Source organism: Pinus tabuliformis, chromosome 4_2 (assembly GCF_031772625.1).
Source record: "Pinus tabuliformis cultivar Carrire ecotype Pingquan chromosome 4_2, CPIR1, whole genome shotgun sequence".
Classification (NCBI taxonomy): Eukaryota; Viridiplantae; Streptophyta; class Pinopsida; order Pinales; family Pinaceae; genus Pinus; species Pinus tabuliformis.
This window is the reverse complement of record NC_142304.1, coordinates 232,419,454-232,431,485: the sequence shown is the minus strand read 5'-3', so window position 1 is coordinate 232,431,485 and position 12,032 is coordinate 232,419,454.

Genomic DNA, 12,032 nt, shown 5'->3' with positions numbered 1-12,032 from the left:
GCATTAGTTGAGAGTCTGAAAAAGTAGAAACATTACTTAATGGGAAAAGAGACAGTAATACATACTGATCACCAGCCACTCCAATATCTACACTGCCAAACTAAGTTGCAACCATCAAGACATTACAGGCGGATGGGTTTTCTACAACAGTTTCACTTAGTCATCAGATATAAAAAGGGCATACATAACAAGGTTGCAGACATGTTATCTAGACCCATTATAAATGCATCTACCATACTTAAGCATAATTCGGTACTACATGAAAGCTACATAGAACAATATGCTCAGGATATGGATTTTAAAGATGTATATGCAACTTTGAGTCAAGGCAAAAGAGTAGAAGAATTGGACTATCATATAAAGGATCGACTCTTATACCATTGTGGGAAACTCTGCATTCCACAAACTGAGAGGATAAAGATAATTAGGGAAGCACACACTTCTTTGATATCAGGTCACTTTGGGGTAAGCAAAACAGTTGCACAGCTGCAAAGATTTTACTATTGGCCGAAAATGAATGAGACAATTTCTAGATATGTAAGAGGGTGTGCCATGTGTGCTAAAAGCAAGTCCAACAATAGAAAACTAGGCTTGTACACTCCATTTCTAGTTCCTTCTCACCCTTTGGAAAGTGTTTCCATGTATTTTGTAGGAGGACTACCTAAATCTAGGAAAGGTCATGATTATCTATACGTTGTTGTGGATAAGTTCAGCAAAATGTGCATTTTGATACCTTTTAGTAAACAGGTCACAGCTGAACAGACTGTAAAATTATTCTTTGAACATGTACGGGTTCATTTTATATTACCCACTTCCACTATATTTGATCGAGACACCCAATTTGTGGGGAACTTTTGGTCTAGTCTGTGGGAACTGATGGACACCAAGTTAAATAAAAGCACATCTTTTCATCCACAAAAAAATGGCCAGACAAAAGTAGTAAACAGGACTGTGATCCAGTTACTAAGAGGATATTGTTGTAAACATCCTAAGCTTTGGGATGAACACTTGTGTTATGTGTAGCATTCTTACAACACAACCAAACACTCTTCTACACAGAGATCTCCTTTTGAGACCTGCTTTGGTTTCACACCAAGGTATCCTTTAGATTTTCTCTTTGGTAAAGATATTATGGTTGATGGGCACAGTGATGTGGATAAGGCAACCAAGTTCATTGAACAAATCTAGGAGATCCATCAGGCAGTACAAGAACAACTGGAAAAGAGCCAGGCCAAGTATAAGGCTAGGCATGATAAGCATGAGATGGAGCATAGTTTTCAAGTTGGAGACCAAGTCTGGCTGTATATTAGAAAGGACAGGGTGCAAGGTGAAGGTAAAAAGCTAAAGCCTATCAGGTATGGACCTTTTAGGATACTTGAGAATATTGGTGAAAATGCGTTCACCTTGATTTACCAACTTAAATGCACATCTACTCAGTCATAAATGCAAATTGTTTGAGATTGTTTGAACCTTCCATGCTTAAGGACCCTGAAGAGCAAAGTCAATTGCCTTCTATTGATGACTTGCTACCTGAATACCTCAATGAGTTACAGGAAGACACTGTGTTGTATAGGAAGGTGAGGACAATGCGCAGGGGAGAAGTTGAGTACCTCAGGATTGGGCTCAAAGGTTCAAAGCCGAGAAGCACAAAGTGGATTGAGATTGTGCAAGTGAAGAAATAGTATCCTCACTTAGTCGATGCTTGAAAACCAACTTTTGGTGGTCCAAAAGATTTTTCTATAGGGAGACCATGATCCAAATTGGATCCATAGAAAGACTATCAAGAACCTTGACTGAATCAGGTCGAACAAAGCTCTAATGAAATCCAAAACAATATCAAAAACACCGTGAACCAGTGGCCATGGCAACTGACGTGGAACGGCGAGGACCTCGGTCAAAGCGCACTGACCGAGGCCCATGGAGACCGTGTAGGAGGCCAAAGTATCCCTTGGGAGCCCCGGAATGGGAAAAGGGTGAGGTTTTTGATCTGCGATTAGTGCCTAGTGCTAATCACGCATCACTAAGAAAACAGGGCTAAAATGGGAAAGATTGAGCAACTGGTCACGTGGGGGAACCAGAGGACCATGGGTGGGAAAAGGTAAAAGCACTAAAGTACAAAGGTAGGACCCGCGCTCTGGAAACCAATGGTTTTGATTGCGGTGCCCTTGAATGGTAAGAGGTTTTGGACAGGAGTGAAGCGATTCCATACATAGATCGATGCATGGCAGGCGAAGGTGAGAGTAAACCACCGTTGATTGCATGCTATCAGTCGAGCAAGTCAACCACGCAAAACATGCATATGGCATCGGATCTAGAGAGCCTAGATCAAACAGCTGAGATTGTGCCTGATGGAAAGGATCAGAATCAATAAGGAATTAAGCTGCATTCAAAAGGGATTTGGTGTCCATTTGACCGCCACGATGGAGGAAGAACGCATCCACAGTGTAACTGAAGAAACAAACCAAAGAAGCATGTTGGCACCATTTATAGGAGGACAAGTGGTCACTCCCTGAGCGTTCATGATGATGCTGAATGTAACGAACTCCAAGCGTAGCTGCAGAAGGTGAATTGACATAGGCGGAAGAAGAACCAAATAGGCATAGGGATTGAATGGCTAAAGCCATGAACAGAGACAGTCAAACTGGAAAGAGTTGATTGGAAATCAAAATTGGGAAGAGTCCAAGCGACCAAGAGAGATAGTGAATAGCGAACCCTGAGAGGAGGACTGAACACAGAGAACAGTAAAGCCAAGCAGAAGAGACAGAGGGCTGAGCTGACCACAAGCAGTGTCGAGCACCGGAGAGCTTGAAGATTCAAGCCTTCCCTTAGAGGAATATGTCTAGACCGAGCATCACATTTGGCTCTTTCCACTGTAGACCAAGGGTCAAAGAGTTGGTAGGAAGAAGAAGAGTATGTGTACTCCGAGTGGCTTGGGGAATCCAAGAACCACCCTGCGAAGCAAAATCTGCTTTAGGAGAACTCATATTGAGTCCCTGTATTGTAATTTCTCTACTGAAGGACACAATAAAACAAGGCAACCACTGAAGCTGGACTGGAGACGTAGCTCTGGAGAATAGGGTGAACTCCTTATTAAAACTATTTGTTTGTTTGTGTTGCTTACTGTATTTCTCTATTGTTTTTCCATTTTATTTTTCGTGTATTGGCAATCTGATCGATCCGTTGTTTCAATAACACAGAACACACTCACCAGCACATGAGTCTGTAATACCCTTTGTTTAATAAATCTTTAACTGATGGCACTCATAGGGTGAATATTAGATCAGGAAAGGTGGTGAAAGGAAGGATATTGTGTTCTCCTTCACTTTAGTGCAGTAGGGTTGTGTTAGGGCAGGTTGGAGCGTGCAAAGGACATTGGAGTGTCCTTCCAATTAGAATTAGGAAACTGGAGCATTGGAGAATCCTTTCAGTTGTAGTTGATAAATTATGGGGTTAGAGCTTACTTCCAGTTGTAGCTTGAAAATATTTAAAGTTGTAGCTTTCCATTAATGTAATCTTGAAAATACATATATTAAGAAGCATTCAATGGTTTTTCTTCTATAAGGGTTTCCACCTAAATTTTTCTGTCTACTATGTTTATGTTGTTGCATTGCTTAATGGTGTTGTTTACTATTCATGGGATACTAATTTATGTATTGATCTGATAATAAAGGTAATCAATTCTCTAAAAAGTAAAAATAACTAATTAAAGAGAAATATTGATTCACCCCCCTCTCTGCATTTCCTACAATTGGTACCAGAGCAGGTTCCTCCAGAAGTAGCTTAATAGCTGGAAGGAAAATCTCATAGTGTAGAGAGGAAAGCCACTAAGCATCCAAAGGAATCAAAGGAAGACCCTGATATTGAAATAGTTTCACAATCTATTATATTTGATGAAGAGAAATATGTTGGTACAATTCCTCTATTCAATGAATGAAACTTTTAATTTTGGAAAGCTAAAATGGAACCCTACTTTCAAGCTTCGGGATATGATGTACAACACTCTTTTGCCTCTGGATATGCATATACCAATGAATCTAGAACGTACAATACAAAATCCATGAATTTGATTCTTGGTACTTTGCCATATATTGTAAAAGCAAAAGTTGGCTAGTGCTCAACAACCAAACATCTTTGGGAGAAACTTCAAGATCTCTATGAAGGTAAGAAACATAAATGTCAAGATAAATATGTTGATAATTGTGGGGATCCTCATATCAAATAATCCAACAATGATGATGAAGAACAGACATAAGAGAACATGGAAATGTAATTAATTAATTTCTTTAGAGAATGGAAAAACACGGATAAGGAAAATCACACACTCAAAGAAGAATTTTCTCTTTTGAAACTTTAAGTGCATGAAGAAGAAAGGAAAGAGAAAGACCTGGGAAGACAACTAAAGAGGTCAAAGGTACATATCTGAAGTTGATAAAAAATAAAATGAATTAGATGCATCTTCAACATAAATTAGTAGGCTCAGAAAGGAAAATGAAAGGTAGAAGGAACAATTACAAGTTCTTAATAGAGAAGTAGAAACGTTCAGACTTCAAAAGCTACAAGTAGATGAATTGCATGAAAGAAGGAAAGTATTGAAAAGCATATTTTAGGAAGATATTTCTCAAAATAAAAAATAACTTGACACTACCCTAATTGAAATAGACAAGGTCATGAAAGATAAATTGTTGAATGAAAAAAGGAAGAACAATGATACTTCGCGATCGAAGATAAAGGAAAAGGAAGCTAGATAATAGCCATGTAATGAAGGCACAAGATCCAATCCCCTACAAAGTAAGCTTGATAAGAATCCTGATAGTAGGATACCTCAAAGGCCAAATAGAAATGAAGGACAAAAGAATATTAAAAATGTTATGGCTCAAAATGTTGAGGAATAAGGACAAGGCTCAACAAAAGCTTGTACCTCCTCCAAGAAAGAATGAATACATATGATCATCGAGACAAGATAACTCATCTAGGTATGCTAGTTTGATTAATGGTTATTATTTTTCATGTACTATGTTTGGATATATGGTTAGGGATTTTAAGGATTATGACATGTACAATTATCAAAGGCATTATCAAAACCACAAAGGAATGGTTCTAGAAACTCAAGACAAATACTTCAATGATTTTTTAGTAGAAATTATGTCTCAGTTGCTCCATCATTCAACCTCAATATTGAATGTTAGAAATTCCATAACTATAGGCTTATAGCTCACAATTTCAAGTCCACGATGGAATCTTCCATGCAAGAAATCCCTAACATTAGGTACAAAATGTTTTGGAGAAGAAAGCAAAAGGAAGAAGATCAAGTGAATCAAAGACTCTCTACAGTCGTGCTTTCAAGTTTTGTAAGGTCAAAAGATCATGATCAATCTAGAATGGGTGATGTCATAGTTTAGGATGATCTAGTCGAAGAGTTGGTTCATATGTTATTATTAAGAATCCAGATGTGAAGCAATCATTAACATTGTGGGAAAATTAGTCAGTTTGAGGAGTTGCAAGTTAATATAGAAGAATTATATAAGGGGTCAGTTGTGGCAAGGTGTGAAAGGCATAACAAGGGGAGTGAAGGAGTCTATTACAAAAGAGGAAGGAAAGAATTTCATAAGGGGAAGCAAAGGTATGTTATAGAAGTAGAGAAGCAAAGAGTATGTCAGGGGGAGTAACCCTTTTCCATTGATGTCAAAGTGGGAGACAAATAAGGATGAGGCATGAAGTTGGGGGGACCAGTGATCGCTGGAGGAGTATGTGTTTCCATCAATGAAAATGGATATGATTGTTGAATGGTGTTATTATTGATGTCAACATCAACGCTTGAATGCTCTTAATATATGTCATGATTAGATTATTCGAAAACCTTCAATGGACAAGTAGCCCTGGAAGGATTGAAGAAAATTGTAGGGCCCTTCCATTTTTTTCGAAAATGACATGGAAGATCATAGTGTCTTGAGTCCATACCATTATTATTGTAAGCTCATTGTAATTCCAATTCCAATTATATATGGCACATCTCATGGTTCCTCAGGTTTGCAAAATATGCCTGTCAAAAGTTAAAAGCACCAACTGATGGCCTAAAAGCCCAAAACCAAGATGACATAGCATCTTGGCATTTGATGTCCAAACAATTTTTATATTAATTATTGAATCAAAATGTTTAAGGTTATTATGATTATGTTTTTTTGAAGTTAAATCAAAACCTATCATAATATTATCCCTTTTAATGACAAAATTGGCCTCACATTGTGCCCCTAAAAGACACATCAATGTTCATAATTGTTATGGTTGGCCTTACCAAAAATAGAGCACCTCGACATTTATAAATTTATAATATTCAACCCCTTCAAGATACAAGCAATTGAACCATTAATTTTAAAAGAATTTCTCTAAAATAAGTTTGGCCATGTGGAGCAACTAAGTATTTCTAGGTGGCTCGAGCTCATTCATACATTTATATTCATCAAAGCCATTGAAGACACAGGCCTTTCTGAGGATCATTTCTGTGTTTTTATGGGGTCTATGGCTATGCATTTCTTGTTTATTTCTGGAAAAAGGGCTACATTAATCCTCACTAGACTTGTGCAACTTCGGCTCTGTTCTACCCATATTTTAGCCTTCTAAAATATATGATTTCTAATTTTATTTGGTTCTCTAAAATCAATGTATCCTATATCTGTTCAACGCTCCATAACATCCTATTATGTGCATTATTCAGGCCTCATCACTTTACTATGTTCTAGCCTTATATCCTTGAGTCAATCAAACCTTTTTGGGAGGCAAAGGTTGTGGTTTAGCTTTGTTCTTAGTCTATATTGTGTTTTATTTGACATTAAACCTTTTTATCAACTTTGACCTTCAATAACCTACAATATTTTGTTTTAAAGACGTTTTATAGACCTGTGTCATATACCCTAATCTAGTTCATTGTCTAGATTTGTTTTTGCCCTAAACTATCCATGTAAATAAGGATATTTCATATTAATTTTATATCTCTATAATCTATTGAATTTCAGATGAAGTCATATATAACACCATCACATTCTGAACATTACATTTGAAATGTTAAGTTCTAGCTTCTGAGACAATATGAATTTTCTACTTAATCACCCTCAATGACCCATTTTGGAACAACTCTGATGTTCCTCGAAATATACCTGTGAATATATTAATACATTTTGTACCATGTTCTTGGAAACAAATCTATGTAGAAGTGAAATTTGCTTCTAAAAAAAATTTAGTTCTCCTAGGGCACGAATTCACTACATAGAAGAAAAACATTTCTTGGATCACATCTTCAAGATTGTGGCTAAGTTTCCTTGCAGCTTAATGAAAGGATCTGACTGCTAATTTAAGGAGATACAAAATTGAAGAAGGGTTTACAAAATTGTTATCCCTTGATTACACAATAATATTCATAAACTGATATGAGGGCCAAAAGGCTTTGTCTGGTAGGAATCTCTTTTGGCATTATTCAAGTATTGTAAAATGACCTATATAATCTCAAACCAGTTAGGGCATATCCTTGTTACAAACCTAATACATTAGATAAATTTTGAAACATCTTAACATCTATGGTATGAGAAATATAGTAAGATTCCACTACATTATGTACTGAACAATACACCAATAATATATATAGTACACAAAAATTTTAGTTAAAAAAGTCTTGTTGTGATGGAAATGGTTTGATGGTCTGAAGTATTTTCTATCAAAGTATAATGGTTGATGAAGTGTTTTATTTTTAAATAGAAACCTTTTTATTATTTTAACAATTGCAACAAATTACTCCTTAAGGAACTTCATTACCAAAGGCATAAACATACACGTTTTGACACCTCAAGTTGCACAACTACCAACACATTATGATTGCAAATAACAAGCCTTATATTAACTTGAAAGCTAAGAGCATGCTACAATTTACATGATATATTGTTTTCAAGTCTTGATCAGTTGATGACGCTAGGGTTCAATAGTGAAAGGTGTTGAATATGACATTGGAAAGGCTTATGTTCCTATGTTAATTAAGTCAAAAGTTGAAAGAACTTATAGTAGGACATAGGTCAAATAGGTGCCATATAGGATTGTGCTTCTGGGTACACATCAATAGTGACAACAAGGACAATATTATAGTATTTTGATGCAAAAACATAAACAGTGAATTTTTTTGTGCTTGAGAATTGGATTAACTACTGTTAGGGTTATCAATATGTATAATTATGTGACAAGCAATATTTCTCACATTTGAGAAGCTATGATTTTAGCTGCAGTAGTTGAGCTACAACATTATCATTAACAAATAAGGTTTGATCATTGAATAAAAGAAGTTGTTGTATCTACTGAAAACTTTGTGCCAGTACTAGAGGACTACAAAAATCAACACACTATTGAATTATTACTAATTATATTGAGCATGCGGATATCAAGTCTGAAAATTATGAAATGTGGTCTGCTGGCATGAGTTGAATATTTGAGGCTTCAACATAAGCGACAACTTGTTGATTAGGTTGGAAGGCTAGTGTAAGGTAGGAGATTGTAGTCTCCTTTAGGTTAGATCCTGAGAACAATTTAGGGTGGAAAGGTGCTGCTAGGGTAGGCTGGAGCCTGTACAGTGCATAGTAGAATCCTTCCAGTTATATCTAGTAAACTAGGGTGTTGGAGTGTCCTTTCAGTTGTGGATGATAAATTAGGGGTTTGGAGACTTCTTCCAGTTGTAGCTGGAAAATATTGAAAGTTGGAGATTTCCATTGATGCTATCTTCAAAAGACATATATAAAAAAGTGTTCGTTTTTTTCACTTGGAAGAGTTTCCACCTAAAATTTGGTGTCTACTAACTTGATGTTTGTGTATTGTTGAATGGTGTTGTTTATTGTTCATGTGATATTGATTTATGCATTGACCTAATGATAAATATAGTTAATGATTTGAAAAGTAAAATTAACTAAGTGAAAAGAAATATTGATTCACCCACCTCTCAGTATTCCAACAACTATGGTCCAAGTTTCAACATTTGGAACCTTTGAGATAAAAAGTTATAATAGAAATTCCAGAATGACCTATTTTATGAATGATTTTAGGAGGATCCAAGAATTTTAAATTACTCTAATCATATATCCTAAAATATTGTGACCCTAGATCTAAAAGTTAGATCACATGATTAGCGGGATTTCCCCTCGCTATGATCCATTTTTCAGCTTCTAGATCCTCCCAGAAAAAAAAGTTACAATAGGAATTCCAACATGATCTATTTTATTCATGATTTTTGTAGCATACAGGAAGCTCAACTTCGTTTAATCATATATCTTAAAAATATCATGACCCAATATCTAATTGTTGGATCAAATGATCAATGGGATTCTCATTGATTATGGTTTAATTTTTGGCTTTTGGAACCTTCCAACCTCCAAAAGAGAAGATATAATAGAAATTCCAACATGGCTTGTTTAAAGATGAATTTAGGAAACCCAAATTCCTGAACTAGTGCTATTACAATATTTTATATGTATAAAAATATATAGCCAAATAGTATAATAGCTAAAACCATGATAAATTTTATAAGGGTAAATGTGTGTATATACAAACCATCTATGCTAGAAATATCATTAACACAAAAATAAATATTTATATATTACAATGAGAAAAATACCATAAATTAAAGAAGGGTGAGTTGCGTTCCACCCCACCATAGTCCGAGTTGTGCTACAATGTTTCTCACATCTAGCCACCCCTGAGCTAGATGTTGATGCCTTGAGGGAAAAACTAAAATCAAGGATTTAGCACACAATTTTCAAACTAGATGAAACAAAAAATGTGAAGGTCACTCTCCTCCACACAAAGGAAAGAATATCAATGTTAAACCTTTCCATTCCTTAAATAGGCCCATAAACATTCAAAAATTAACATGTAGGTCTGCACTGCACAAGGGAGTCCTCCTCTAATATCTTCAATGCCTTGACCATACTCTCTATATCTCTCTATGTACCACACACAACTAGGATCATTCATAGTCCTCATAGCCATCTTTTCCAAAGAAAAGGTGTTGCAACACATTCATTTCTTGTCACATAAGTTGTCATTCATAGCTCTTAACGATTCATAATATCTAAACTTGGTGTTTTGTGGCCAATCATTTTTCCAATTCAAATTTTCTAAGTGAGAGAGAGATGTATTAGAGAGTAATAGAGTAGAGAAAAACTAGAAGCTTAAGAACCAAGAAGAATAACCCCTTGATTTCTCCTCCCCCTTATTTTATAATCAAACCTTGACCCTTCATCTTCCCAACATTTTAGCTTCCTTGGAAGAATGAACATCGCAACAAAGGGAAATATTCCCCCAAGTTATAGTTTTCCTCTTAAGTCAAGTTTTTACCCTCCTCAAGGCATCATAATATATTGATTTTCCCTTTCTTTAGCTCTAGATCATATAATAGAGTTTCAAATCATAGCATAAATGTTGGCACCCTAGTATTATATCTTCTTAATTAAATTACAAAATTTGTGGTAATGAAAGGGGCGTCACAGTTATCTATAAATTGTCATGGATATACTATTCTATAGTTCATCACAACACATCTACTAAAATATGTTAGAAAATCCAAAATCTACACCATGATGGTTTATTTCTCTTTATATTTAAGGATCTATTAATTATTTTTTAATGCATATACATGAAAATTATAATTATGTATAATATATATAACAATGAAATAAAATCAAAAGCAATCAATTAACAAAATTTATAACCTAGGAAACATTTTTGGGAGAAAAATGAGATGGAAGGTGAGGTTTCCTTGTTCTATTTATTTGAATGGAAAATTGATGCAAGTACAAAGAAGTGAGGCATGTGGCTTGTGGACTACTAATGTACACAAAAAGTATGTTTTTTCTCTCTCCCTATCCACTCTCAACTACTCTTCTCATCTAACAAAATGCACTCAAATAGAATGGAACCCCTTTCCATCCTAGTGGCTTGGCTATAACACAAACCGATAGCTTACTAGTGGTTAAGTTTGACTCCTTTAAATGTTATTTAGAGTTACAATATGGACTCTTCTAGTGCCTTCTTCATCATGATCACGTGGCTATCCCCTTTTCCATGAATGGCAGGGGCGGATGTGGAATCCTCTTGATTATGGTGGTAAAAATAGGAATTTCAACTTCTGAGTGGCATAACGTTTGCATAAAAGCTCTGATTTCTAAGAATCAAAGATGTATTTCATTAATTGCAAAATTTCTTGTACATAAAGGGTTGTAGAAGTAAACCTCTACTAATATGCTTCTACTTCTTACACTAACTTCGACAAACTACCTAATGGGCTACTCTATCCCTCTACTTATAAATAATGAATAAGGGCAACCTCCTTGAAATGAGGACTACTTTCCCTCCAAAACTCCTATAAAATAGGGTTGTTCTCCCTGAGTGACCTTGTATGTATAGGGAAGAGTATTTAGTGCTCCAAGCCAACTAAGTTTAATATTTACATAGGAAGGGAAACACCCCGTGAATATCTCTGACTAGTTATCTTCATAATATGTGCCAAATCTTCTCAATATACTACATCATAATCATGTTAGGCACATAAAGCATGATAAATATATTTAACCTCCCTAAGAACTCATTTAAGCTGAGAAAAAAATATTAAGTGTAAAAGGGAAGGTCTATTAAAGCCTTTATGTTCCTAAGAAAGGTTAGATGGGCCTTATGTTTTACCTAATTGGGAGGCCCATCATACCCCCTAGTGGAACTACTGCTCATCCTATGAGCGACCTATTCTTCCTCCTTCCTTCCTTTTTCTTCATTCATTTTCCTCATGTTGTATTTAATATCACATTATATGTTGGAGGTGGTCATTATTTCTAGATAGAAACCTACATATTCTTGCATGTATTTTCACTCCCTTCACTCTTCTTCTTCATTTTGATGCTCCCAATGACCTATTAGGAGGGGTGGATTTAATATAAGTATAAACAATTGGACCTAAAGTCTCTGAACAATCCTCTAAAAGAAAGGGGTTTTGGCTAGTGCAACTTGCAACTTGT